General features: G+C 46.9%; 1 long non-coding RNA gene across 3 annotated transcripts in view; it reads right to left on the bottom strand.

Moving 5' to 3' along the window:
• Positions 1 to 18,078, bottom strand: part of LOC122463139 — an 80,945-nt gene extending 62,867 nt beyond the window's left edge. For 2 of the 3 annotated variants that reach the window (XR_006286189.1, XR_006286188.1), the window contains exons 1-2: positions 15,539 to 18,078; positions 7,070 to 7,198 (exon numbers count right to left, since the gene is read on the bottom strand). This is a non-coding gene — a long non-coding RNA (uncharacterized LOC122463139). Of the gene's footprint in view, positions 1 to 1,057; positions 1,213 to 7,069; positions 7,199 to 15,538 lie in introns of those variants that run through there. The other variant, XR_006286190.1, reaches the window with a different exon arrangement.
• Between the last annotated feature and the right edge of the window lie 6,652 nt (positions 18,079 to 24,730).

Below are 24,730 nucleotides of genomic sequence, written 5' to 3'. Positions count from 1 at the left end.
GTGGTTCTCAAACTTTTGCACTGGTAACCCCTTTCACATAGCAAACCTCTGAGTGTGACCCCCCCCTTATAAATTAAAAAACACTTTTTTATATATTGAACACCATTATAAATGCTGGAGGCAAAGCGGGGCTTGGGGTGGAGGCTGACAGCTCGTGACCCCCTACGTAATAACCTCGTGACCCCGAGGGGTCCCAACCCCTAGTTTGAGAACCTCTGATCTGGACCATTCCTGACAGGTATTTGTCTAACCTGCTCTTAAAAACCTCTAATGATGGAGATTCCACAACCCCCCTGGGCAATTTATTCCAGTATTATTCACTGTGACTATGTCTTCACTGCAGGCTAATTACAATTTGGACAACAGTGACATTGGGTATGCCTATACTATAGCTAGGAACATGCTTCCCAGCTCAGACAGACACCCGCTAGCTCTACTCGAGCTAGCGTGCTAAAAATAGCCTGGGTGGCAAACCAGACTAGCTATCTGAGTACAAACCTGCCTAGACCCCTTGGGTATGTAATTGGGCTGCTAGCCTGAGCTGATGTCTGTGCTACCCCCAACACTGCTATTTTTGGCATGCTAACTGTCTGAGCGGGGGAAGCAGGGTCCCTGTTATAGTGTAGATGTATCCTTATAGTTACCTCACAATAATTTAACTGGCTGCCGCATGAGCGCACTGTCAGGTTCCACATGCTGCTGTCACACCACACAGCCACCCCAGCATGGTGTCATAGCAACACAGAATTATAGACCCACAGGGTCAAGGCACAGGCCGCAAGGGACAATACATATATCTGGGTACATATCCTCTAGTTCCTAATGACACTATTCACTGTACTGCCCCATGCTCATTTTCACAGGGTGCTGCAGGACAACTTGCTGGGGCAGAAATGGCCACAGCCCAGGACAGTCATCTCCTAGCAGGACCTAGTGTGGTGGTGAGCTGTTACCTCCCTGGGCTGAAGTTACGGATCCTGCTCATTGCAACATCCAGGATGGACACGGCTGGTTTTCATGGTGTGCCTTTCTTGATGGCAGCTTCTACAAAGGGTGGGAAGTATTTCAGAGGTGGCTTTTTGCCTGGAGAAGAGGGAAGCAGCAGCTCCAGTCAGGGGTCAGAGCACAGGTAGATGGCAAGACAGTGTTCTAGCAGACCATCTTCTATTGCTTGTTGGGATCGGCTGTGGTTGGGCATCTTCCCTGCAGTCACTTGAGTTAGCAAAACACAAGATAAGCTAACTCAGGGTCTGGCCTTTACCTCAGGACAGGGTTGCCTCACCACACAGCAAGACTGTGGCATGGCTGAGTGGTGCCAATTTGTGCACTTGGAATATGTTTGAGGAGGAAACTCACCATTGAATCCAAGTTACATTCCCAGGGAGGACAAATCCTATTTGACTTTGAGCAAGTCGTGGCACTTCCCTGTGCCTCAGTTTTCCCACTTGTAAAAAGGGCAATGCTATTGACTGGGTCTGTAAAGTGCGTAGAGCTCCTCCTCCCATGAAAGACGCTATAGAAGAGCATAGTGTTGCCATTATGACATATCTAGGCCAGTCTATCAGTGTAATACAGTCCTGACCTCCTGGTATGGCTGGCTGTGGATAAAAGCAAAGCCAGAACTGGCTTAGATGCCTTGAACACCCCTCCCCATCATTTCACAAGCAGCAGCATGTGCCAGAATAGCCCCGCCATGTTCCCCCGGCTTTGGCCAGAGCTCCAGACTGTTTCTAGAGCCACATCCCAGCCCTGAAGGATTGCTAGGCACTGAGCAATCTGTGGCAGAGGCAAGCGAGCCCTGCACAATGCTTTCAAAGAGGGTTTCCACAAAGCACCGCGCTCCCGTTAATTTCATTAATTTTATTCTCCCAGCCTCCAGCACTTCAGCTTCATGGAGCACCAGCCCTGATTAATTGGAAGATCTCCCACCGATTCCTGATTAGCTGCTTTTGATTAGGGTTTAATGACTTCACTGGGCCCCTAATTCACAAGGACGAGCTGCAAAATGTCTACAAACTGCTCCAACAGAATTACATTTTCTCACACCCCAGAGCCATCACTTAAGCTCTGTGTACAGAAGCCTCCACCTCTCCTGAGCCCCAGGTAATTGTCCCATTCCCACCCCTCCCATCCTCCTCCTGCATCCTCATACATAGCAGCAGCTCAGAACTCTGAACTAATACGCCCGCCTGCTAGAGGAGACATTAGATGAGAGCCTATCCCAGGAATATGATATGAGGGTGGAATTTTCAAAGCCACCTAATTGCTAAGGGACACCTGATTCCCATTAATTTGAATGGAAATTGGATGTTCACATCCCTTAGGCATGTTTGGAAAATTCTGAACCGTGAGGTCCACTTAGGCTATGGAATAGTCACGCAAGGAAAGTAGTGGAAGCCTCATAATTTGGGACCTTTAGAACTGGACTGAACAAACCACTCCAAGTCAGGTCCACAGCTGGTTACATGAATCTAAATCCATTGATTTCAACTTCACTACACCAATTTCTACCAGCTGGATATCTAGCCCACACTAGGGAACAATTCTGCACACATGCAGCATGGACAAGATGACCCAACTGTTCTTTTCTATTGATAATTTCTTGGATCCAGGATTTGGGCCTGAACCAAACCAAAGACCCCTACACCTTGGAGTGGAGATCAGGGATGTAAACTCTACCCCTCAAGGTCATCTCAAATGTTCTGCTTGCCTCCGAATTGGGGAAGAATTTAGTGGGAGGTAGCTCCCCTAAGTGGGGTTCCCTCACCCCAATACATTTCTTTCTAAATAAATATCATTGTCTAAAGATAGTCAGCTCAACCCAAGTGCTTTCAACTCAGAGGGCTTGATTCTTCATTAGTATAAGTGAGCACAGCTTCTGTAGAGCCATGCCAGTTTTGGGGCCCCCCTTGAATCTCTCAATGACTGGATATCGGGTGGGTCAAACACTATTCAGCAAATAAATTATTGCATAAATTTCACCCTATTTGACAAATTTTCTTCTCCATTAATGACCCAGCTCCAATCAGAAATTTTACTGGAAACCAAGACTATCAAAACCCAAACAGCTTATCCAGAGAAGAGACCCAAACCAGATTCCTAGGGAACATTTCTGGAGTAGCCAAAAAGTTCAAATAACTCTTTCATTGTTTGTGGCAGCCCCAGCATGTTCAGGTTCAAGTTGGGACCAGAAGCAAGGGCGGGTGAGATGCTGAAAGGAAAGCCCTCCTATTAAAATTTATATGATTGTACCACCTAGATATACAAACTAAAGCCAGTGTCCCATTGCGCAAAAGCACTGAACAAAGGCAGTGAGGTTAAGAGTGTACAATTTGTGTGTAGACAAGCCCTACAAGATAACCCCTGCCCTGAAGAGTTTACAGTCTAAAGAAGTGATTTGCTGGAGGTCAACAGCAGAGCTGCAATAGAACCTAGATTTTATGAATCCTAGTTCAGAGGTTGGTCCACCGAGCCACAGTCTTCTCAAGACAGCTGTATACCCAAAGGGTTTTTTCTAATGTTAGACCAAGAATCACCTCAAGCAGAGCACTGGCAAGAGGTCCCTGGCGTTGGTCATGAGCCAGGGAGACAGAAGCAACTGAAGCTGAGAAATCTGTGCTGGGCGGGAAGATAGAGAATGTGGCTCAACATGCTGCCTTCAGGAAGAAATTGGAGTGGAAAAGGGTTAGATTGTTCATATGAGAGGCAATAGGGAACCCAGCTCAGTGGCACATCCAGGCTCCTGGGGCTCTCTAAACTCAGCACATAGTGGCAGGCCTTGAAGAGAAAATCATCATGGATAGGTTTTTCCCCCACACACTTTCCTCTCTTCACCTTATTGCCTCTCACTCTCCCTGCTCCCTCTCCTTCAGAGCCTCTCTCACTAGTTCCTGTTTTCTCTTTCCCTCTCCTCCATTTCAGAACTCACCCTAGGCCAACTTCTCAGCTGGGGGTAGCTTTATTGCCTTCAGTGAAGTGATGTAAGCCAAAAATTTGGCCAGCTCTCGTTAACACTTTCTCTCTCTGTGCCCGAGAAAACAGTCTAGTCTGATTCCCGGGAGTTTGCCCTGCCAGGGAGCACCATTAAACGCATGCCCTGGGCAGTGGACGCGTCAAACCGCATTAGTGGGAGCACCGCTAATAACTCTGCCAGCCTTGCGTCTCAGCCACCACCTTGGAGACAGAGCTGACTGAAGGTCGTCTCATGCTCCGGCCTTGTCAGGAGCCAAAGGGAGGTACTGAGCGCTGGCTTTCAGAGGCTGCCTCTCCTGAAGATGTGAGAGTGCATTTATCTTGCAGAGACGCGCACTAATCTATCAAATCCAGGTGAAGATAAAGGGATAAAAAGATAGTCAAGGCGGGGGGAAGAGGAGCCATTTTCATCAATGAGAAGCCTTTCGTCCGCTCTCTGCATCCCCCCCAGGGCACAAAGACTTGGCACTACAGGAGTTATTGATACTCGGCAAACAGCTGCCTTATCACAGCTCTCCCCACCAGGCTTGACCTGACAGCACGAGGTGACAGCTTGTACAGCAGAAAAGTCTCCTCGGCATGCCCCAAGCCCCGCTTTTCATCCACTTATCTCCGCATCTCAGTGACAAGGCAGACAAGCAACTAGACTCCCCGGAAAACATTCCCTGTGCAGTTAAAAAGACACGGTGGATTTAGTGAGGCTGTAAGGTGCCTGCCTGTATTTATGGATGAGCAGGTAAAGGGCCAGGTAGCATTAGCAGAAGTGTCTCCTCTGATGTCCCATCGATGTGGCCTACCCAGACATGGAGAGCCCATGTTTAAGGGCAAGAGAAGAATGCCTCTCCCAGAAGAAGCTATGTGGGTTAGTGGACTGCAACTTGGCAGACCTGGAGTCACTTCCCAGTTCTGCCACTAGCCTTCTGGGTGCCCTTGATCAGGTCACCTTGCCTCAGTTTCCCCTTCTGTAAAATGGGGGTGATGACAGTGACCTCCTTTGTAAGGTGCTTTGAGATCAACAGATGAAAAGAGCTAGGTATTAGGATTCTACTCCACGGTGCACCTCCACTGGGGACCAGCTCAGTATCTGAGACTGGCCACTCGGTCAAAGACTCTATATTTCCACCAGAACGGGAGGCGGGGCATGGGTTTCCACTGAAACTAACAAACAGCTTTGAAAGAGGAGGATTCGATTCAGGTCCACATTAAAGTGCAGGGAAATGAATGCAGCGATCAAAGCGCCTACACTTTCAAATCTATCAAACAGATAAATAAATACGGTTAAAACTTTCAATTATGTTTGAAAGCGAGAGAGGAAGAAAAATCCCAGCAGCCCTCTGGCAGTGCGTTTATCTGTGGTCCCTTTCCGTCTGCATGCCTGGGTAATCAGAAGCAGGACATTGGTAATGAGAGAATTGTGGGTCCCAGTAAGATCAAATGAGTGTGTTTTTAATGCCTCAATTAAGGTTCATTCCGATCGGTTTTTAAAAGCAATTTAGCCCTGCTAAGCCACGCCGGGTCAGAAGCAGGGATAGACGGCGTGTCTCATTTGAAAGCTGAGCACATACGTTCCCATCATTAACATTCCCTTCCCATTAATGAGAATAATATTGTTGGCTTATAACATTGCCTTCATTTAGCAAGTGGAGAAGAATGAAATGCTTTCCTCTATGCTTGGCCCAGTGCCAGAGCCTGCCTGTAAAATCCAGATAAGGGTTCTTAGCACAAAAGTTCTGATAAGGAAATTAATGGTTAAACTTTACACTTAGACTTGGAGGGAAAGAGCCAGGATCTCTTCTCTGGTGCTGGCCTATCAGGGCTAATCCCCCTAGAACCAGCCCGCCCTGCTCACTCAACCTGCTGTCCCCAGGGTCGGTGAAACCAGTCCTTTCTGTACCACCTCAGGGCTGGGGTGTGACCGAGGAGTAGTTTCCTAGAGGACCTTCCCATTCTGCTCCTTAAGGCCTCTGGCCCACTGTTGAGGAGGGTCTGACAAAGGGCTGATGTCCTCTAGATCAATCTCCTTTCTGCTCCCCACACTGATTCTCTCAGTATTTAGTTGTCTGCAACTGAGGACTAATTCCCCATTGAATCTAGCCTGTTCCCCTCTCTCTAGAGGCTCCTCCTTGATGGTTGTCCTTCCACCACGCAACCCAGTTAGGGCTGCCTGACCTGGATCCATAACGCATCCCACTGCACCTAGAGAATAATGTACCCACATTTCCTCACGTAAGTATACCTTTCAGGTGCTATCTGAGGGGACGTCCTAGCCCCCTGGTGTGGATGAGAGCCCCTGAAGACAATCTGGATGAAATATTCACCATGAAAAGACTCTTTGGCATCAAGTTTGCAGAGTCCTGAGTTTATGAAAAAAAATCCATCACACTAAAGAAATTCCATCCCAAAAGAGTAGCTGTTTGGAAAGGAGTGAACAAAACGTCAGTCAGGAAGTGGAGTGCAGGCTTCTGATGAACCGTGTGGAAAGCTGCCGGCCAGTGCACATATTGCTTCATCGAGAGGACACCTAGCCTAAGATTCCGGCATCATCTAGAGGACATTCTCCTCCCACCTTTGCCACCAACAGGACTGAATGGACAACTTCATGGATATTTCTTTGGTTTTCTGACCATGGGCCAGGCACATGATCTCTTGTAAAAAACAGGGATAGTGTTCTTGGCTTGCTGCAGAGGGGAGCTGGGAGCCCTAACGAGTTAGTATTTTAATCCTGGTTCTTCTGACCTTGAGTCCTCTCCCCATCACATACCTAATCCTCTTAGTGGCTTCTAGGCAAGTCACTCTCTGCCTCGCTTTCTCCATAAGGAAACTGGGGATAATATTTATTTCCCTATTATCTGCCTCTCCATGTGCAACCCACACACCTCCTGGCTGTGGGGTTCTGTCCCATGTACTGGCACCGAGACCATTTAGAGATTAATAAGTCTGCTACAGCTTTAACTAGTAGCCACGTGGCTTTTAGCTCATGCAGTAGAGGCTCATGCATTGAGTTTCAGAGGTCCCAGGTTCGATCCCACCCGCTGATAACTAGGCTCTGTTGGTGTTACACAAGGGTACCGTAAAGCTGCACATACTAGGATCTTACCTGTGGTAGAGACATCATTGCCCAATTTCCCATATGGCAAAGGGCATCAAAGTGAAGTGACTTGTCTTGGAGGCACCATGACCTAACAGACTCTTCCTTCTTTTCTCCAGGGATGGGCACCTCTTTGATCTGCTGACAAACCAACTCCTATTACGCAAAAGCCACTGAACACACAGAACTTCACCAGAAACTCAAACCAAACCCAACGCCCAGAGCCATTTTGAGGGTGGAAAAAGTTTGGTTGACTTCCTTGTTAACTGCTTACATTATGCTGCTGCTGGACTTCTGTATTTTAAGTGGGAGCACCAAACACCACAGGAAAGGCTGTTCCCAGAAAACTTCTGGCATGACTTGGAGCTGAGAGAAATTTCATCAAAAAGTCTGGTTCGGTGATAACTCCAATGCCAGGGTGCAAACTCAATAGCTCCTAAGCTCTAGGAATTTATTAAAACAAACTCAAGAACTACAGAAGGCCTCAAAGCCACTGCTCTTGGTAGGTTTGCCAGATGTCCGGTTTTCAACCTGATGCCTGGTCAAAAAGGAATCCTGGTGGCGCCGGTCAACACTGCCGTTCAGGCTGTTAAAAGTGTGGTTGGCAGCACCATGGGGGTCTGGGGCTAAGGCAGGCTCCCTGCCTGCCCTGGCTCCGCACGGCTCCCAGAAGCAGCTGCCAGGTCCTGAGGCCCCTAGGCACCCTTGGGTTGTTGTGGGGGAGCTGGGTCCCAGCAGTGCTTACCGCAGCTCCCAGGAAGTGGCCACCAGGTCCCTGCGGCCCCTAGGTGCATGAGGGCCGGAGAGGCTCCACACACTGCCCCAACCCTGAGTGCCTTCTGGCTGGGAACTGTGACCAATGGGAGCTGTGGGGATGGTGCCTGCGGGCACGAGGGCAGCGCGTGGAGCCTCCCTGGCTGCCCACGCACCTAGAGGCTGCAGGGACCTGGTGGCCACTTCCTGAGAGCTGCAGAAAGCACCCCTGGGATCCAGCACCCCCCCCCTCCAACACCTGAACACCCTGCCCCATCCCTGAGCCCCCTCCTACACCCCAAACCCCTCATCCCTGAGCCCACCCCAGAGCCTACACCCTCAGTCAGAGCCTTCACCTCCCACCCCAATCCCCTGCCCCTGCCCTCTCCACCTCTCATTTCTGGCCCCACCCAGAGCCCTCACCCCAGAGCCCTCTCACACACCCCAAACCCCTCATCCCTGGCCCCACCCCAGAGCCCACACCCCCAGCCAGAGCCCTCCCCCCCCCACCCACTCCAACACACTGCCCCAGCCTGGTGAGAGTGAGTGAGGGTGGGAGAGAGCGAGCAACGGGGGGGGCAGGAAATGGAGCAAGTGGGGGCAGGGTGTCAGAGAAGGGGGTGGGGCAGGGGTGTTCAGTTTTGTGCCATTAGAAAGCTGGCAACCCTAGCTCTTGAGTTTTAACTCCTCAGTTGAGATTTTAACTTTGTCCCTTTCAAAGGAGATATTAAGATCAGGCCTGATCCAAAGTCCACTGAAATCACCAGAAAGAGTCCCAGTCACTTCAAAGGGCTTTGGAGCAGGTCCATAGTTTTTTAGTTCTACCTATAGCCAAAACTTTTGCTTATGAGTCTCAAACAGGACTGAAGACACCAAACTACTGTTCCCATCCCAACCCCAACTCCCTCCCAAGACCTGCTCCTCTGAATCTCTTATCCATGTACTCCCCACAACCCTTCCTGGCATTTCGGAAGAGATATGGAAAAGAGCTGGTTGGGGTTTTTTGTTATTGTTGGTTTTGGTTTTTTAAACACTTTTTTGGCTGGAAAAAGCCAATTGTCAAAACTGAAACTGTTTATGGGAAAATGGTTTGAAATTGTCTAAACAACCCATGTTAACATTTTCTAATTTAAAAACTCCATTTTGGGTTCAAACCAACTCAGTTTCAAAAAGTAAAGAAATTATATTTTTAAAAGAAGAAATGTTTCAAAATTATTGAAACAAAATGTTTCATTTGACTCAAACTGGGGTGGGTTTTTGTTGTTGTTGGTATTGTTGTGGATTGTCAATTGGTGAAAGTTTGAGATGGACTTTTTAGCCAAATTCAGGATGAAGAAAATTCAGAATCTCAAAGAGTTTACCTGGATGGAAAAAATGTTTCCCACCCATCTCTAATGGAACCTTGATTTTATTGGTCTGTCTCCTCTTCTGCTTCGAACTCAAACGGAGAGTTAACTAGAGTGATCCAAACTTGATAAAAAACAAGAGAAACCTTTCATATTTCAAAAACAGGAGTACTTGTGGCACCTTAGAGACTGACAAATTTATTAGAGCATAAGCAGCCACAGGCTACAGCCCACTTCATCGGATGCATAGAATGGAACATATAGTAAGAAGAAATATATATACATACAGATAAGTTGGAAGTTGCCATACAAACTGTGAGAGGCCAATTAGTTAAGATGAGCTATAATCAGCAGGAGAAACTTTTGTAGTGATAAGCAAGATGGCCCATTTAGACAGTTGACAAGAAGGCGTGAGGATACTTAACTTTAGGGAAATAGATTCTATATGTGTAATGACCCAGCCACTCCAGTCTCTATTCAAACCCAAGTTAATGGTATCTAGTTTGCATATTAATTCAAGCTCAGCAGTTTCTCCTTGGAGTCTGTTTTTGAAGCTTTTCTGTTGCAAAATTGCCACCCTTAAATCTTTTACTGAGTGGCCAGAGAGGCTGAAGTGTTCTCCTACCGGTTTTTGAATGTTATGATTCCTGATGTCAGAATTGTGTCCATTTATTCTTTTGCGTAGAGACTGTCCGGTTTGGCAGTACATGGCAGAGGGGCATTGCTGGCACATGATGCCCCATCATGTCAGGCATTGGCACCCTGACAGCAGGATTGTCTGGCTATGTGGACTCTCTCCTCAGGCCCTACGCTACCAGCACTCCTAGTTATCTTCGAGACACCACTGACTTCCTGAGGAAACTACAATCCATCGGTGATCTTCCAGAAAACACCATCCTGGCCACTGTGGATGTAGAAGCCCTCTACACCAACATTCCACACAAAGATGGACTACAAGCCGTCAGGAACACTATCCCCGATAATGTCACGGCAAACCTGGTGGCTGAACTTTGTGACTTTGACCTCACCCACAACTATATTTGCAATGTATACCTTCAAGTCAGTGGCACTGCTATGGGAACCTTCATGGCCCCACAGTATGCCAACATTTTTATGGCTGACTTAGAACAACGCTTCCTTAGCTCTCGTCCCCTAACGCCCCTACTCTACTTGCGCTACATTGATGACATCTTCATCATCTGGACCCATGGAAAAGAAGCCCTTGAGGAATTTCACCATGATTTCAACAATTTCCATCCTACAATCAACCTCAGCCTAGACCAGTCCACACAAGCGGTCCATTTCCTGGACACTACTGTGCTAATAAGCGATGGTCACATAACCACCACCCTATACCGGAAACCTACTGACTGCTATTCCTACCTACATGCCTCCAGCTTCCTTCCAGGACATACCACATGATCCATTGTCTACAGCCAAGCTCTAAGATAGAACTGCATTTGCTCCAATCCCTCAGACAGAGACAAACACCTACAAGATCTCTATCAAGCATTCTTACAACTACAATACCTACCTGCTGAAGTGAAGAAACAGATTGACAGAGCCAGAAGTCACCTACTACAGGACAGGCACAACAAAGAAAACAGAATGCCACTAGCCATCACCTTCAGCCCCCAACTAAAACCTCTCCAATGCATCAAGGACCTACAACCTATCCTGAAGGACGATCCCTTACTCTCACAGACCTTGGGAGACAGATCAGTCCTTGCTTACAGACAGCCCCACAACCTGAAGCAAATACTTTCCAGCAACCACACACCACACAACAAAAACACTAACCCAGGAACCTATTTTTGCAACAAAGCCCGATGCCAACTCAGTCCAAATATGTATTCAAGTAACACCATCATAGGACCTAATCACATTAGCCACGCCATCAGGGGCTCGTTCACCTGCACATCTACCAGTGTGATATATACCATCATGTGCCAGCAATGCCCCTCTGCCATGTACATTGGCCAAACCAGACAGTCTCTACGCAAAAGAATAAATGGACACAAATCTGACATCAGGAATCATAACATTCAAAAACTGGTAGGAGAACACTTCAGCCTCTCTGGCCACTCAGTAAAAGATTTAAGGGTGGCAATTTTGCAACAGAAAAGCTTCAAAAACAGACTCCAAGGAGAAACTGCTGAGCTTGAATTAAGATGCAAACTAGATACCATTAACTTGGGTTTGAACAGAGACTGGGAGTGGCTGGGTCATTACAGATATTGCTTCTATTTCCCCATGTTAAGTATCCTCACGCCTTCTTGTCACCTGTCTAAATGGGCCAGCTTGCTTATCACTACAAAAGTTTTTTTTCTCCTGCTGATTATAGCTCATCTTAACTAACTGACCTCTCACAGTTTGTATGGCAACTTCCAACTTATCTGTATGTATATATATTTCTTCTTACTATATGTTCCATTCTATGCATCCGATGAAGTGGGCTGTAGCCCACGGCTGCTTATGCTCTAATAAATTGGTTAGTCTCTAAGGTGCCACAAGTACTCCTGTTCTTTTTGCGGATACAGACTAACATGGCTGCTACTCTGAAACCTTTCATATTTCAGACCTCAATCTCTCTCTGCTCCCAGCGACCACAAAAAATGCCATTAGCCCTGGAGGTTCTTTTAGTAAATAAAGAAAGGGAGGAAAAAAGATGATAGAATAGTCTTTATCCTTTTATTTTCTCTCTTTTTAAATATATTTTATAAACCATTTTCTCAAAGGCACTGAAATCTCTCACTTCAGTCCAAAGAGTCAGGGGAGCCCAGGCTTTCAAAGTCCTGTTTTGAAAGGGACTAGTGGCTTGAAAGCGCGTCTCAAATGTAATTTTCTAATACAGGGCAGCTACACAATGGGATGTGTAAATGCTATGCTCCCTACAGAGTTCCCTTCAGCTTTTCTTATTATGATTGCGAGAGATTCTGGGTGAAAACAGCGCAACTCAGCACAGCCTGTAAATCTAAGACACTATTTGCACATCAATGCCCGGAAGGGGGAAATAACTCTTGCTTATCAGATCTGCCAGACTTTGAGCTTTTCACTATGCAGCTATTATTATTGTTGTTGTTATACTATTTTTGGTTTTGCTCTGGGAGATCTGATAGGTCCTGGGGTCTTCTGCTGCTCCTTCACTGAAAGGAGCAGGGAGTTAGGGGACTCAGTGATTGTTTTTACAGACGGCTCTTTGAGGACTGTTATATTTTTAACTTTCTCTTAAGAAAGTTTTGCTTTTAAAGCCTCTGTGAAACATGACTCAGAGCTTGTGTGTGTACACGTACACACAAACTTTCAGGGCGGGTCCTGAAAACTCTTATTCATGTGAGGAGTCCTTGTTTAGATGTATAATTCCACCTGAATAAATGGGATGACTCACATCAGTCATGATACGTGTACTGATGATCACCCATGTAAGCAAGAGTTTACAGGGTCAGTGCTTTTGGATGTTTTCAAATGAATGAAAGATTCACTAGTTCATAAAGTAACAGAAACAGAGATGGTTGATAACTGGAATTTCTATCCTGCATGAAAGGCCAATGTCTCAACACTGACACTGCCTCAGCTGGAATATTGTGTCCAGTTCTGGGTGTCATATTTCAGGAAAGATGTGGACAAATTGGAGAGAGTCCAGAGAAGAGCAACAAAAATTATTAAAGGTCTAGAAAGCAGGACCTATGAGGGAAGATTAAACAAACCCAGTTTTTTCAGTCTGGAGAAGAGGAGACTGAGAGGAGACATACCAGTTTTCAAGGAGGAGGGAGAAATGGTTACAAGGTTGTTAAAAGGAGGAAGGAGAAAAATTATCTTTGTTAACCTCTGAGGCTAAGAAAAGAAGCAATGGGCTTAAATTGCAGCAAGGGAGGTTTATGTTGGACATTAGGAAAAACTTTCTAACTGTCAGAGTAGTTAAGCACTGGAACAAATTGCCTAGGGAAATTTGCTGAATCTCTGTCATTTGAGGTTTTTAAGAGCAGGTTAGACAAACACCGGTCAGGGTTGGTCTAGATAATACTTAGGCCTGTCTTGAGGGCAGAGGACTGGACTAACTGACCTACTGAGGTCCTTTCTAGTCCTACAATTCTCTGATTTGTTTTGGTCCCAAAGTGGGATGAAAAGTTGAAATAATTTTTTTCTCAGAATGGAGAATTCCAGAAAATATTGATTTATGAACAATATTGAAACATTTTGTTTCAGTTCAATGTTAATTCCATGTACTCTTGAGCTGCCATAGTGCCTCATGGGAGCATAATTAGGGTGCCTCTTGCCCCCATTCTCCTCAATGGGCAGGTCTACCTTTCCCATGGTGCATCTTGGTCCTGTGACTCCCTACTCCATGATAGTCCAACTGGAAAGGTGACTGCAGTGCATTATGGGGGATGTAGTCCAATCAGGAGCACTGGCCATAGAGAAATGCAGTCAGTTGATCCTAAACAAAACAGTTTTACTCAATTCCTCAAACCAAGATGTGTTTCAATTGAGGTCCACCTGACCCATAACAAAAAATATTTTTTTAGATGTTTGTGATAGAAAAATTTCAGCAAAAATCAAATTTCCCCCATGGATAATTTTGATCTTATAGAAATCATTTCAACAGAAAATCCCTGATCAGCGCCCATAATAATAAATAAGTTTGCTAAACACTGACAAACTGCTCATTACTGTGCAGGCCACAACACAAAACCAACCCTGGCTGAAGAGCTTCTGCTGTTTTTTTATATTCATTCAAGGTACATTTCTAATGCAGGAGAAAGGTCTTAGATCGACAGCACAAAATACAGACGTTCTGTTTATCAGAGCAGTAACCACAGAGTGGAAGCTTTGTAACATTGCCCATGCCCAAGTGCCTGAGGTCTGGTCTACACCTACAAGTTGGTCAACCAGGCTACATCACTCAGGAGTCTGAAAAAGGCACACCCCTGCAAGAGTTCATTCAGCTGGCCTAAGCCCCAGCATAGACCCCACTAGGTCGCTAGAGGAATTTGTCTGTCAACCTAGTTGCTGCCTCTTGAGAGGGTGGATTTACTAAAGAGAGAAAAAATCCCTTCTGTTACTGTATTGTCTATACTATGATACCTCAACCCCGAGCTAGAAGAAGCCTCCTCAGAGTCCCTTGGCCCAGTGAGACCTTGACCCCTCTAATCAAACGCTACTCAACCAGGGGGTGCTGGTGACTTTGGTAACAAGGACTTCTGGCCACTAGGAACTGGATAAAAACCTCCACATTTATTTGAAACAGCTTGCTGAATGGCCACCAGGTAGCCAGGACTTCTGATTGGAAGGTGCACCCCTTACTAAGGGCTTGTCTACATAAGAAGTTAAACTGGTGTAAGAGAAGGTGAGAATTCAAATGGCTATTTTTATACTGGTATAATTCCCTGTGTGGATGCCGAGGCAATATTATTTAGTACTATTACACTCCCTGCACATCAACTTAACGCTTTGCTAAAGCCCAGACCAGAGTTCTGACTTTTCAGACAATTACTACACAGGTAAATCTCAGAGTAACTTTACGTAAAACCTTGATAAGTATGTGTTAAAACTTCCCAGTCAACATCAAAGAGAGACTATCATAGAACTCCTTCTTGAACAAACATTTACAGAAAACAATTGTACACAGTATTCTGAATACTATGAATATCTTTTACACAAAAGCTGTTAGAACCTACTGGTGAGGCATATCTAGACTTTTCCACTTTGTTGCTGCTACATATATTCTGATAGAAGGTTTCAGTGTAACAAATACACTTCTATACAGTAGCACACCTAAACACATTCCCCTCTGATCTCTCAGACATGATTTCTCAGGTTTTGTAGCATGGCCATAATACCTAGAGTATGTCACCTGGACTCTTCAGAGGGTGAGAAGAATTGCAGCATCTCATCTCTTTTCCAAAGACTTCAGAACCCTGGTAGTAAACAAACAGTCTGGGGAATCTCTGCAGCTAGCAGCCTTCCAGCTTGGGGTAACAGTTAACCAGGCCTTCATCGCTGGTGAAGCAGAAATTCTTAGCTGGTCTCCAACGTGCTACAGGTGCTGGGCTCAGCATATCAAATATCCATTGCATGGATCTCTATAAGACTCTTATTCTCTAGGGAACTATCTTCCCCCTATGAACCCAGCTAAGTCAGACAAGCATTTACAAACCCTCACCTCATGCAGCACTAGTCCCATTCTCTTTAGCAGAGATAGAAACCTAGTTTTAAGCAGTTCATTGATAGCTACATGTAAGTTGCCCAGACTGTATAGCCTCTAGGAGTGACAGCTGCTTCTCTCCTATCTCTCCCTCTAGGTCCATAAAACCACAGTGGATGAAACATTATCCTAACAGATAGCTTCCTTAGTAAGTAAAGCTGGAATAGCACTCACCTGTATCCAAAGTGGGATCCAGCCCTCCCAAAACACACTACTCCTGGTCCTACTTCAATCTGTCAGCATCCCAAGGCTGTCTAAGCCCTATATTTATAACTCTTACCCCCACCCACTTACACTCTGATTGGCTCAGCTCCCTGAAGGTGATTGGCTGTGACCTGACAGACAGCTGTCTATACAGCTTCAGAAACAGCCAATGAGCTTGTTTAGTAACTGCCCCACCCTATTTCTAGATGTTTCTGGGCCTCCTGACTGAGTTGCATTACTCTGCACAGACACAGGATATTCTAACTAAAAGCCATGTCTCCTTCCCACAGCTTCTCTCCCTTTCTTTGGGCTGAACAAAGTGAAATGCTGCAGTATAAAGCATGTGGGTTATGGGCACTCTGGTTCTGAGCAGAGTGGGCTTTTTTTGGTTGGTTTGTTTCTTTATTTTTGTTTAGTTTATGTCACATGGGAAGCAGTGCAACTGCTGGAAAAAGGCACTCTGATTCCAGAATTCGAGTGTCTGCCCTGGAAGTTATACAGGTATAACTATAGTGGTTTAACTATAGCGGTAGATCTTCCCCTCAGAAGACAAGCCCTCAGAAGGCACTGGGGGAGGGATAACATTGTGGTTCTACTGAAGTCAATGGCAAAACTCCCAGCCCAATTTTTGAGAGTCATACACCATTTCTCAGCTCTATCTCCTCAACGACGGTACTAGACCTGAAGCCTTCTTAGGGCTTGCTCCTGCAAGGTGCTGAGCACCTTGACCCTGATCCAGCAAAGCACTTAAGCACATGCTGGTGTTCAATGGGACGGCTCATGTGCTCAAGTGCTTTGCTGGATTAGTGCTAGAATGCTCAGCATTCTTCCTGATCAAGCCCTTGACTGGTCACTACCAGCCTGGATTAGGGTCAGCTTGGTGGCATGGAAGTGCAAGGATTATGCTGCTCAATTAGCCAGCTCCCAGTATTACATATCAAGTGAGTAGGTCCAGGAGGGCTGGGGGCGCATTATGGAAATAGAGAAGGGTGAATCTGGCAGTTATACCTCCAAAAAAAAAAAAAAAAAAAAAAAAAAAAGCTTCACATCAATGCTTTCACCTGCAGAAGTTCTGTCAGTTCCCATCAGCCTGTTCTGTGCTCTCGAGATGTACTTTTTGGGTCAAAATTAATGGCTATCTTTCCACAGTGAAAACATACAAAAATTGTACACTCTGAATTAATTTCTGGCCAAGTTTTGCTCAGAAATGAGCTCTTTTTTCCACTGGAAAATGGGCTCACTTAAAAAAATAAAGTACCAAACCTGGCAATTTTGTAAGAGAAATAAATCCATGTTTCAGCCTGGAACAAAATAAGAAGTGAAAACCCTCTCATTTTGAGTAGTTTCCCCTTTCATTGCAAATGTTTACATGCCTTACAGCTACTGGCCTCTTTCCCCAGCCCAGATCTCTTCTTGGTCCTTTCCTTCAGGTCACAGTTTATTGATTTGAACAAAAACTTGCAAATTAACACAAAACAAAGCAATTTCCCTGACCAACACAGGCTGCAGGGGCCCAGAGCCTCTCACTCTATTCCCCTCTCTAGGCAGGCCATTCATCCGGTTTTAAGCCACACAGTGCGGCTTCTCTAGGGTTTGTCCCCCATCCTGTACTGACACAGAATCACACATGGTTTGGTCTGGTATTGGACGGGGGATGTCATTCTGAAGATCACTCTGGCCTGTCCCCGCCAGCATGACTTCACATGCATGGTGTCCTTAAGGGGGCAGACCATCTTGCTGCACACTTCAGTTAGAAAGGCACCTTAACCAGTACTCCTATAAGGCAAAGAGTCTATCCCCAGACATGTCTGACAGCAATAACAGGGCCCATCCTGTGTAAGACTTAAAACACAGCCCTTTTGGCTGGCAGAGACGTGAAGGATGAGCATTTCTTTTCTCTGGAGGCTAGGGTTGCTACTGGTTCTTACTCTGGAAGAATTCCTCATTGGATTTCCTACCACCTCCATGTTGCAATCCCTCAGCAACACGTTATGGTGCGACTCACATATGGAAAAATGTCCTGCATCCTGTGAGGAAAGATCTCTGTGGAAGAGCATTGCCAGAGAAACACAACAGCATAGTTTGGGTGCTTCCGAAGAAACTGCCGCAGAGAAAGGCATCTGCTTCTGAAATCCCTGCTGCGTTTCTAAAGAACATTGGTGACACTATATTATGGGTGAAGCCCATACTTCCCTGGGAGTTTTGCAATTGAGGTCAACAGGGCCAGGATTTCATCCCACATGTGCAAGTGACAACAATGGGGACCACTGCAATTGTTTCATTGTTGGCAGGGAAGGTGCAGCCAGCTGTCACTGCATTTAGCAGACAATATGTTGGACTAGTTTTGCGATCATCTCCACTAGGCAGTAATATAGATTTACTATAAAAATAATCACCTGCTGGCTTTAAAATCTAGGGTTGTATCCAGAGGCCTCTCCAGGTGGGTGCAAAATTCCATTTCAATTTCTTCTCCTTCCAAGGACTGTAGTCAGGGTCCATAGAAATCCAGTCTAGCGTCTTCTCCTCCCCAGGGCTGCATGTAAAGACAAGCCCAAGACTCAGGGGTAGTGTTATAGTTCTTCTCCTGCCACAAGCTGTTTTCTGCTCAGAATTATTATTATTCTGGTCAGAGTCCTGACTGAGATCAGGCCCCCATTTTGTTAGGCACTTCATGTGCACATGTAGCCAGAGACAGCCCCTGCCCCAAAAGAGGTTGCAATCTAAACAGAGGAGATGGCCGGTGGTCAGCAGGGTTAACAGGAGCTGTTAATTCTAGCGCCGGCTCTGCCACTGACCTGCTGTGTGCCCTTGGACAAGTCATTTTCCATTCCTGTGCCTCTGAGTCCCACTCTAGGGTGCTAGCCACTAGACCAGGGGTTCTCAATCTTTTTCTTTCTGAGGCCCTTCAACATGCTGTAAAAGCTCCCCGGCCCTGCACGGTTTTTTGCATATAAAAGCCAGGGCCGGCGTTAGGGAGCAGCAAGCAGGGCGATTGCCTGGGGCCCCATGCCACAGCGCCCACCATGACGTGCAGTTGCTCAGGCTTTGGCTTCAGCTCCTGGTGGCAGGGCTCAGGGTCCCAGGCTTCAGCCCCATGTGGTGGGGCTTTGGCTTTCTGCCCTGGGCCCCAGCAACACTGGCCCTGCTTGGAGGACCCCCTGAAATCTGCTCCCAACCCACCAGGGGACCCCGGACCCCTGGCTGAAAACCACCGCACTAGACCACCATAAGTGTTTGTATTTGCTTATTTGGATGGATTTATGAGCCACAGGGTGCACAACTTACAATATTAAAGCTACTTCAGTGCAGATCCCTGGTCCTGTACCCCCAGGGGACCATAGCACCTCTCATGAGTAAGAAGGTTGCACAGGGGTCAGGAGCTCTGGAGACGGATTGGCAATCCCACCCCATGCTGCTCAAGTGGCATTTGTGGCAATGCTTCCAGATGCCTCCACTCCCAGAGTATAATAGGCCCATCTGGAAACAGCGAGGGAGCTGGAAGTGGTAGAGGCAATTCTAAGCAGAAGGAAAAATGCACCTGGCTCCTAATAAAAGCCTCTTCAAGGGTGCAGCAAACGCCATGCTCATTGCTCCAGTAATGGGAGAGAAGGGATGGGGCATAGCCTGGAACCGGACACCACTTGCACCAATTAATCATGCTACCCCACTCTGTTTGGGGGGCGGGATCTCATATGGGTATGATCCTCCTGCTGTTCTGTGCTCCTCAGCTCCTGGGTTGGAGAAGGAGAGACCCAAGTGTCAGAGACAAGTTGAGCACTGGAGAGGCAGCGAACTGTCATCCCATCTTCCACCCTCTGGTCCCACCGCTCTTACCAAAGACTTGCCTGTCTGCTCATAGGGGGGAGGGATAGCTCAGTGGTTTGAGCATTGGCCTGCTAAACCCAGAGTTGTGAGTTCAATCCTTGAGGGGGCCATTTAGGGATTTAGGGATCTGGGCCAAAAATTGGGGATTGGTCCTGCTTTGAGCAGGGGGTTGGACTAGATGACCTCATGAGGTCCCTTCCAACCCTGATATTCTATGATTCTAGGGGGGACTGGAGGAGGTGCCTTACCTGGCCAGCCTGATTTCCCTACCCATATCTCCTTGGGTTCTCCATGAGAGAGGGCAACCTCAGCAACCAAATCCAGTCCCCCATGCTGTAACTGGAGATGGGACTGGTTTGGATTTTCCAGGGGAGGTTCTGACTCAGGCTCCATTTTATCCAAGCCACTGAAGTTCAAGGGAGAGGGGTAGATAAAAGTTTCCCAGTTTGGGCTCATCTGTACTTGAAACAATTCTTGTGGCTACAGGGACAGAAGCATCCAGTTGGTAAGGAATAATGGTAGCAAGACAATCACCTTGTGTATTTTTCGTGCTCCCGTCTAAAATCAGGTGGCTTCTAGCCAGCTTTTTCTTATGCTCAAGGTGTCCTCTGCTTCACTGATCAAGCCTTTGAAGTCCCTCTCAGATTGGAGAGCTTCCTCACCAGCAGCCTCGTAACCTCCAGGGTTAGCTACACATACAAGCATCCTTCCACGCCACTGATCCCAAATGGAATTGCGTGGGCACTTGTAAACACAAAGGACGAGCGTCTCAGCAGGTGTGACTCAGCATGGCTCCACTGGGCTCTGGGCCCTGGTTTCTCTCACACGCACGCAGACACAAAACACTACCCCAGCCCATGCTCACCTACCTGTATAGACACCGAAATAATCCCACACCTCTATGCACTCTCTCAGTCCCTCTGATACTCATACATCATAAGCAGAAATGTACGCACAATCACACCAGCAGGATGTATACTTACATAGCACAACCAGTGCACACGCCAACACAGAATTGCATATACTCTGGCATACACATACCTACACACAGCCAAATATGAACAAGAGCACACACACGACATGCCATGCAAAGGTCACACACACCCGACTGCTCAGTGATAATTAAAGACGGATCTATTTACCAAGGACTTCTTTTATAGCAGTTGGATTAGGATTAAAGATAAAATCTGGAGTTCCCAAAATTTGGAGGTGCCGGGTGGTACAGATCTAGCTAGCTGGCCATTTGCAGCTGTGTTGGTCCCAGGAGAGAGACAGGGTGGGTGAGCTAATGTCTTTTATTTGACCAATTTCTGTTGGTGAAAGAGTCAAGCTTTTGAGCTGCCTCTTCTTCAGATCTCTCTCTCTTTGTCTAGGCATTTACACTGCACTCTCCAATAGTACCTAAGTGCCTTTTAGTTTGGTCTATTGTAGAGATGTGGCCATCTGTTGAGCACTATTTCCTTACCCCATCTAGGCACCATTCCCTTCTAGAGGAGTCTTGTTCGGATGCTTACATTTGCCACTGGTATTTTCCTCTCTTTTATTCGCAAACAGCAACCAACTGGTTCATGTTGTGTTTTCCCGTGATGATCTATCTTTGGCTGCAGTTTCTTTTTGGGTTTCCTACAGGCATATCCTACTACGGAGCCACCAAATTGTCCTCTGAACTTTCCCAAAGTGCAGGAGCGTTTAGCTCCAGGGTGTTGGTTCAGGCCCAGCTCTAGCCATTTATTGTGTAAGGAAGGAAAGAAGCAAAAGAATTGTCCCAATTTTACATTCCTCTCCCGTTTACTTGAGTTATTTCCACCACAGGATCTCTGGCTGATTTATTCAAATTTCCCAGTGCTGGTCCTCTTTGTAGCATTTCCAGGAGTGGTCAGCTGGCTAATTCACACCATTTACTGGAGCTGCTGGAGAAGGGGGGAAAAAATCATATGACTTGAAAAGAAATGGATCAATGTGTGGATTTCATCATCTCTGCAGGGAACAGAGACTCAAATCCAAGCTGCTGTACTGAGAACAATCAAAGTTGAGACACAGGTACTCTTGGCAGGATTCCCTTCTCCTGAGAGCTGGAACAATCCCCTTCACATAGAGCAACCTTGAGAAGAAGGAGTGTCTTGCCAGCAGCAATATTGTTAGTTGCATTCATTTGGGTCTTTGTGTTGTGATGGACTGGGCAAAGGTATTCATTGTTTCTAGGAGTGCCAACCAGCCAGGTTCATGCCGAAAAATTCCTTCTCCCAGCTCTGGCTCTTTATTTTATTTCGCAATCAAGCCAGTCCACAGACTGAGGTTTGATTGATAGTTAGGAGGGGTTTGTTTGGGGTTTTTTTTGCCTTTGCTGATAGACAAGAAATCAGATAGGAAGAGGCCCGTTTTATGTGCCTAGCAGAGAGTTTAGTGTGCTTCCCAGAGCGGGAATTTCCCAGGACAAAAAGAGCCCACTGTAGCACCACCTAAAAGAAGACATCAAAGCCCCCTACAACAGCCTACTCACAAAACATAAGAGCAATACGTCCAGCTGGAAACCCCCCGGCTGCTACCTGGCCTGCTCCTTGGGACCACCTGCCAGGAGTGATCAGTGTTTACCGAGTCAATGGCTGGTTTTCTAAATTCCTTCCTATCCAGCCCTCCCTCCCAACAGTTCACTCCCCAGACCATTTCCTAAAGAGAGAAAGCCCTTTTATGGACCAGATCCCAAAGGTTTTCATCCTGCAGAGCCATCAACAATAACAACCTTCTACTTCGATCTCCAGCTGAAAGGCACCTAGGATCGTGTCCCCTGTTGTCTTACTGCCAAGGGAGTAGCCACAGGGACCCCGCTGGCTCCAGAGCAGAGGGCTGGTTCACTCCAGCACTAGCAGGGTATCCTGAATGCTCCCCTCTGCTGTTGCTGTTAAACTGTTGAGTGAAATACACTGAAGTCCTGCAGTTCTGGTGCCACGGGAGGAAAGCGCTTTGTTCAGAACTCGGTGCTGAGACAGCTGCCCTTCATCATGGCTGCCCACACCAGCAAGAATTAAAGTGTCTCCAGCTGGGATCTCCAAAAATGAGACGCCCCTGCCCAGTGGCCACTCTTGAAAACGGTCACCTTATGGTCTCTGTGCCTCAGTTTCCCCATCCATAAAAAGGTGATGCTGATGGTCACCAATTCGTGGATAGCCCTAGCTCAGGTCTGGGCTGCTGCAGTGTGCGGGGCTCAAGGAGACAAAGCGCATTTGCCCACCAGAGAATCCAGAGTAGCGTCTTTCCACACGGACCTGTTTCCCTGTGTCTACGACACAGGCCTTTAAGGTGTCTGTCATGCATAAAATACAGGAGAGAGGCATGAAGAGACACTCATCACCAGCAGCCATTTATAGGTCATACAGGACACAAGGGTCAGGGAGGGCATCTATGGAGCATGTCAAGACTAGAGCCCTGGATCGGACCTTCCCCAAAGTCTGGCTGGGAGTTAGGATCCAGCTTCAGCTCATTACTGAGCTATATTCAGAGCCAGAATTTTAGATGGGAGGAAGGAAACAGCACCTGCTCGCTGCAGATGAGGAGCACCTCCTACTGGTCAGCCCCTGGAATAGGTTTGCCGTTGGATTCATACGAAGCCACTCCTCCAACAGGTCCCTGCTCTCTTTAATAGTGCGCATGCGCTCACCAGACACACACAGCTCGTCCAGTATTCTCACCACCCCTGGACAGCAGACCCCAACCCTGAGACACCTTCCTTTCGAAAAAGTTCCAGACCCACTCTCACATTAGACATTAGGGAGCGTTACGGGGCCTGTGCTCTCCTGTATCCTGATGCAACTTCAGCCAGTGAGGGAGCGTGACCTTCAGAACACAGGCAAGGGGAGCCAGGACTCCTGGGTTCTAGTCCCACTTTTACCACTGAACAACTGCATGCTCCTAGGCAATTCGGTTGATATCACCATGCCTCCATTTTCCCATCTGTAAAAGGGAGGCGGTGATAGTTACCCAATCTGATAAGGCTATTACGAAGATGAATGCAACAATGCTTGAAAAAGTTTTTCAAATCCTTGGAGGGGAGCAGTGGAGAAATGCAGCAATATCCAGTGTTATAAGCAACGCAAACACAATAGAAAGCTCCTGCTATTCTGGGCTCTGTATGCAAATGCTTTCACGTCAGAGAGCTGGGCAGGGTACAGCCACGATGCAAATGCATTTGGAATGCTGCGTACAGCTGTGGGGAGTCTTCAGCATTCCCATAGAGTGTAAACAAGTAGGACAGCACCGCAGTGAATCCAAAGCTGGCTGGACACAGACTGAGGGCCAGATTCTCTGCTGATGTCTCACCACACAGCAGTGGAATCTCTGAGCTTCTCTCTGGCTCCAGCACTTCCATACTGAGTAGCAGTGGCATTGTGGTCTGCGTTAGCCAAAGCCCCAGCCAACGTTGGGCAGTCCTGGAATGAACTGTAGACTACACTCTATTCCTGCTTGCTTTAAAAAAAAAAAAAAACCTCAGCAAATTGGAGGGGATCCAGCGAACGGAGATAAAGATGATTAAGGGTTTAGAAGGATTGACCTAAGAGGAAAGATTAAAGGAACTAATTATGTACTGCTCCGATAAAGGATGAGTAAAGAGGTGATTTAATAACAGCCTGCAAATAGTTGGAGGGCGTCAACATTAAGGAAGGGGGCAGAATTGTTCAGGGTGGTTCAACGGGGAATAACAAGAAGTGATGGGACGAAACTGAGCAAAGGGGGAAATTAACCAGAGTGTTAGGAACAAGTGACCTGACAATAAGGGGAGGAATTTTCAAGAGTTCAGGTGATGTAGGTGACGCATTGACATGCCACAAGATTTACGGTCTTAAATCACGTAGGGCCTGATTTACAGAGGTATTTAGGCACTCTACACAGTGCAGACAGGCACCTGAAGGGATTGACAAAGGTGCCCGAGCATAGAGGTTTTTAACCTTTTTTCATTTGCGGATTCCTAAAAAATTCCAAATGTAGGTGTGGACCCCTTTGGAAATCTTAGACATAGACCCATGGACCACAGGTTGAAAACCACCATTCTATGGTAATGATAATCTTTTGTGGATCACTTAGACACAGTCTGCGGACCCCCAGGGGTCCGCAGACCACAGGCTGAAAGCCACTGCCCTAGAAGATTGGGTGCCAGATTTCAATAGGAGTGTGGTGCCCGACCTGCTTGGGTGCTTTGGAAAAGCCCACCCAGTGCCTATCTGCATCTTTGCACTACGTGACTTTGAAAATCTGGCCCTAAGACTCTTTTGTAAAATCCCCCTCCAGGTCAGAAAAGACTCCAGAACTGGATTGCAAGGGAGGGAGCCGTGATACTGGAGTTAT

Source organism: Chelonia mydas, chromosome 16 (genome assembly GCF_015237465.2).
Source record: "Chelonia mydas isolate rCheMyd1 chromosome 16, rCheMyd1.pri.v2, whole genome shotgun sequence".
Classification (NCBI taxonomy): Eukaryota; Metazoa; Chordata; order Testudines; family Cheloniidae; genus Chelonia; species Chelonia mydas.
Note: the sequence above shows the minus strand (reverse complement) of the source record. Positions and strands in the feature narration are given on the sequence as shown.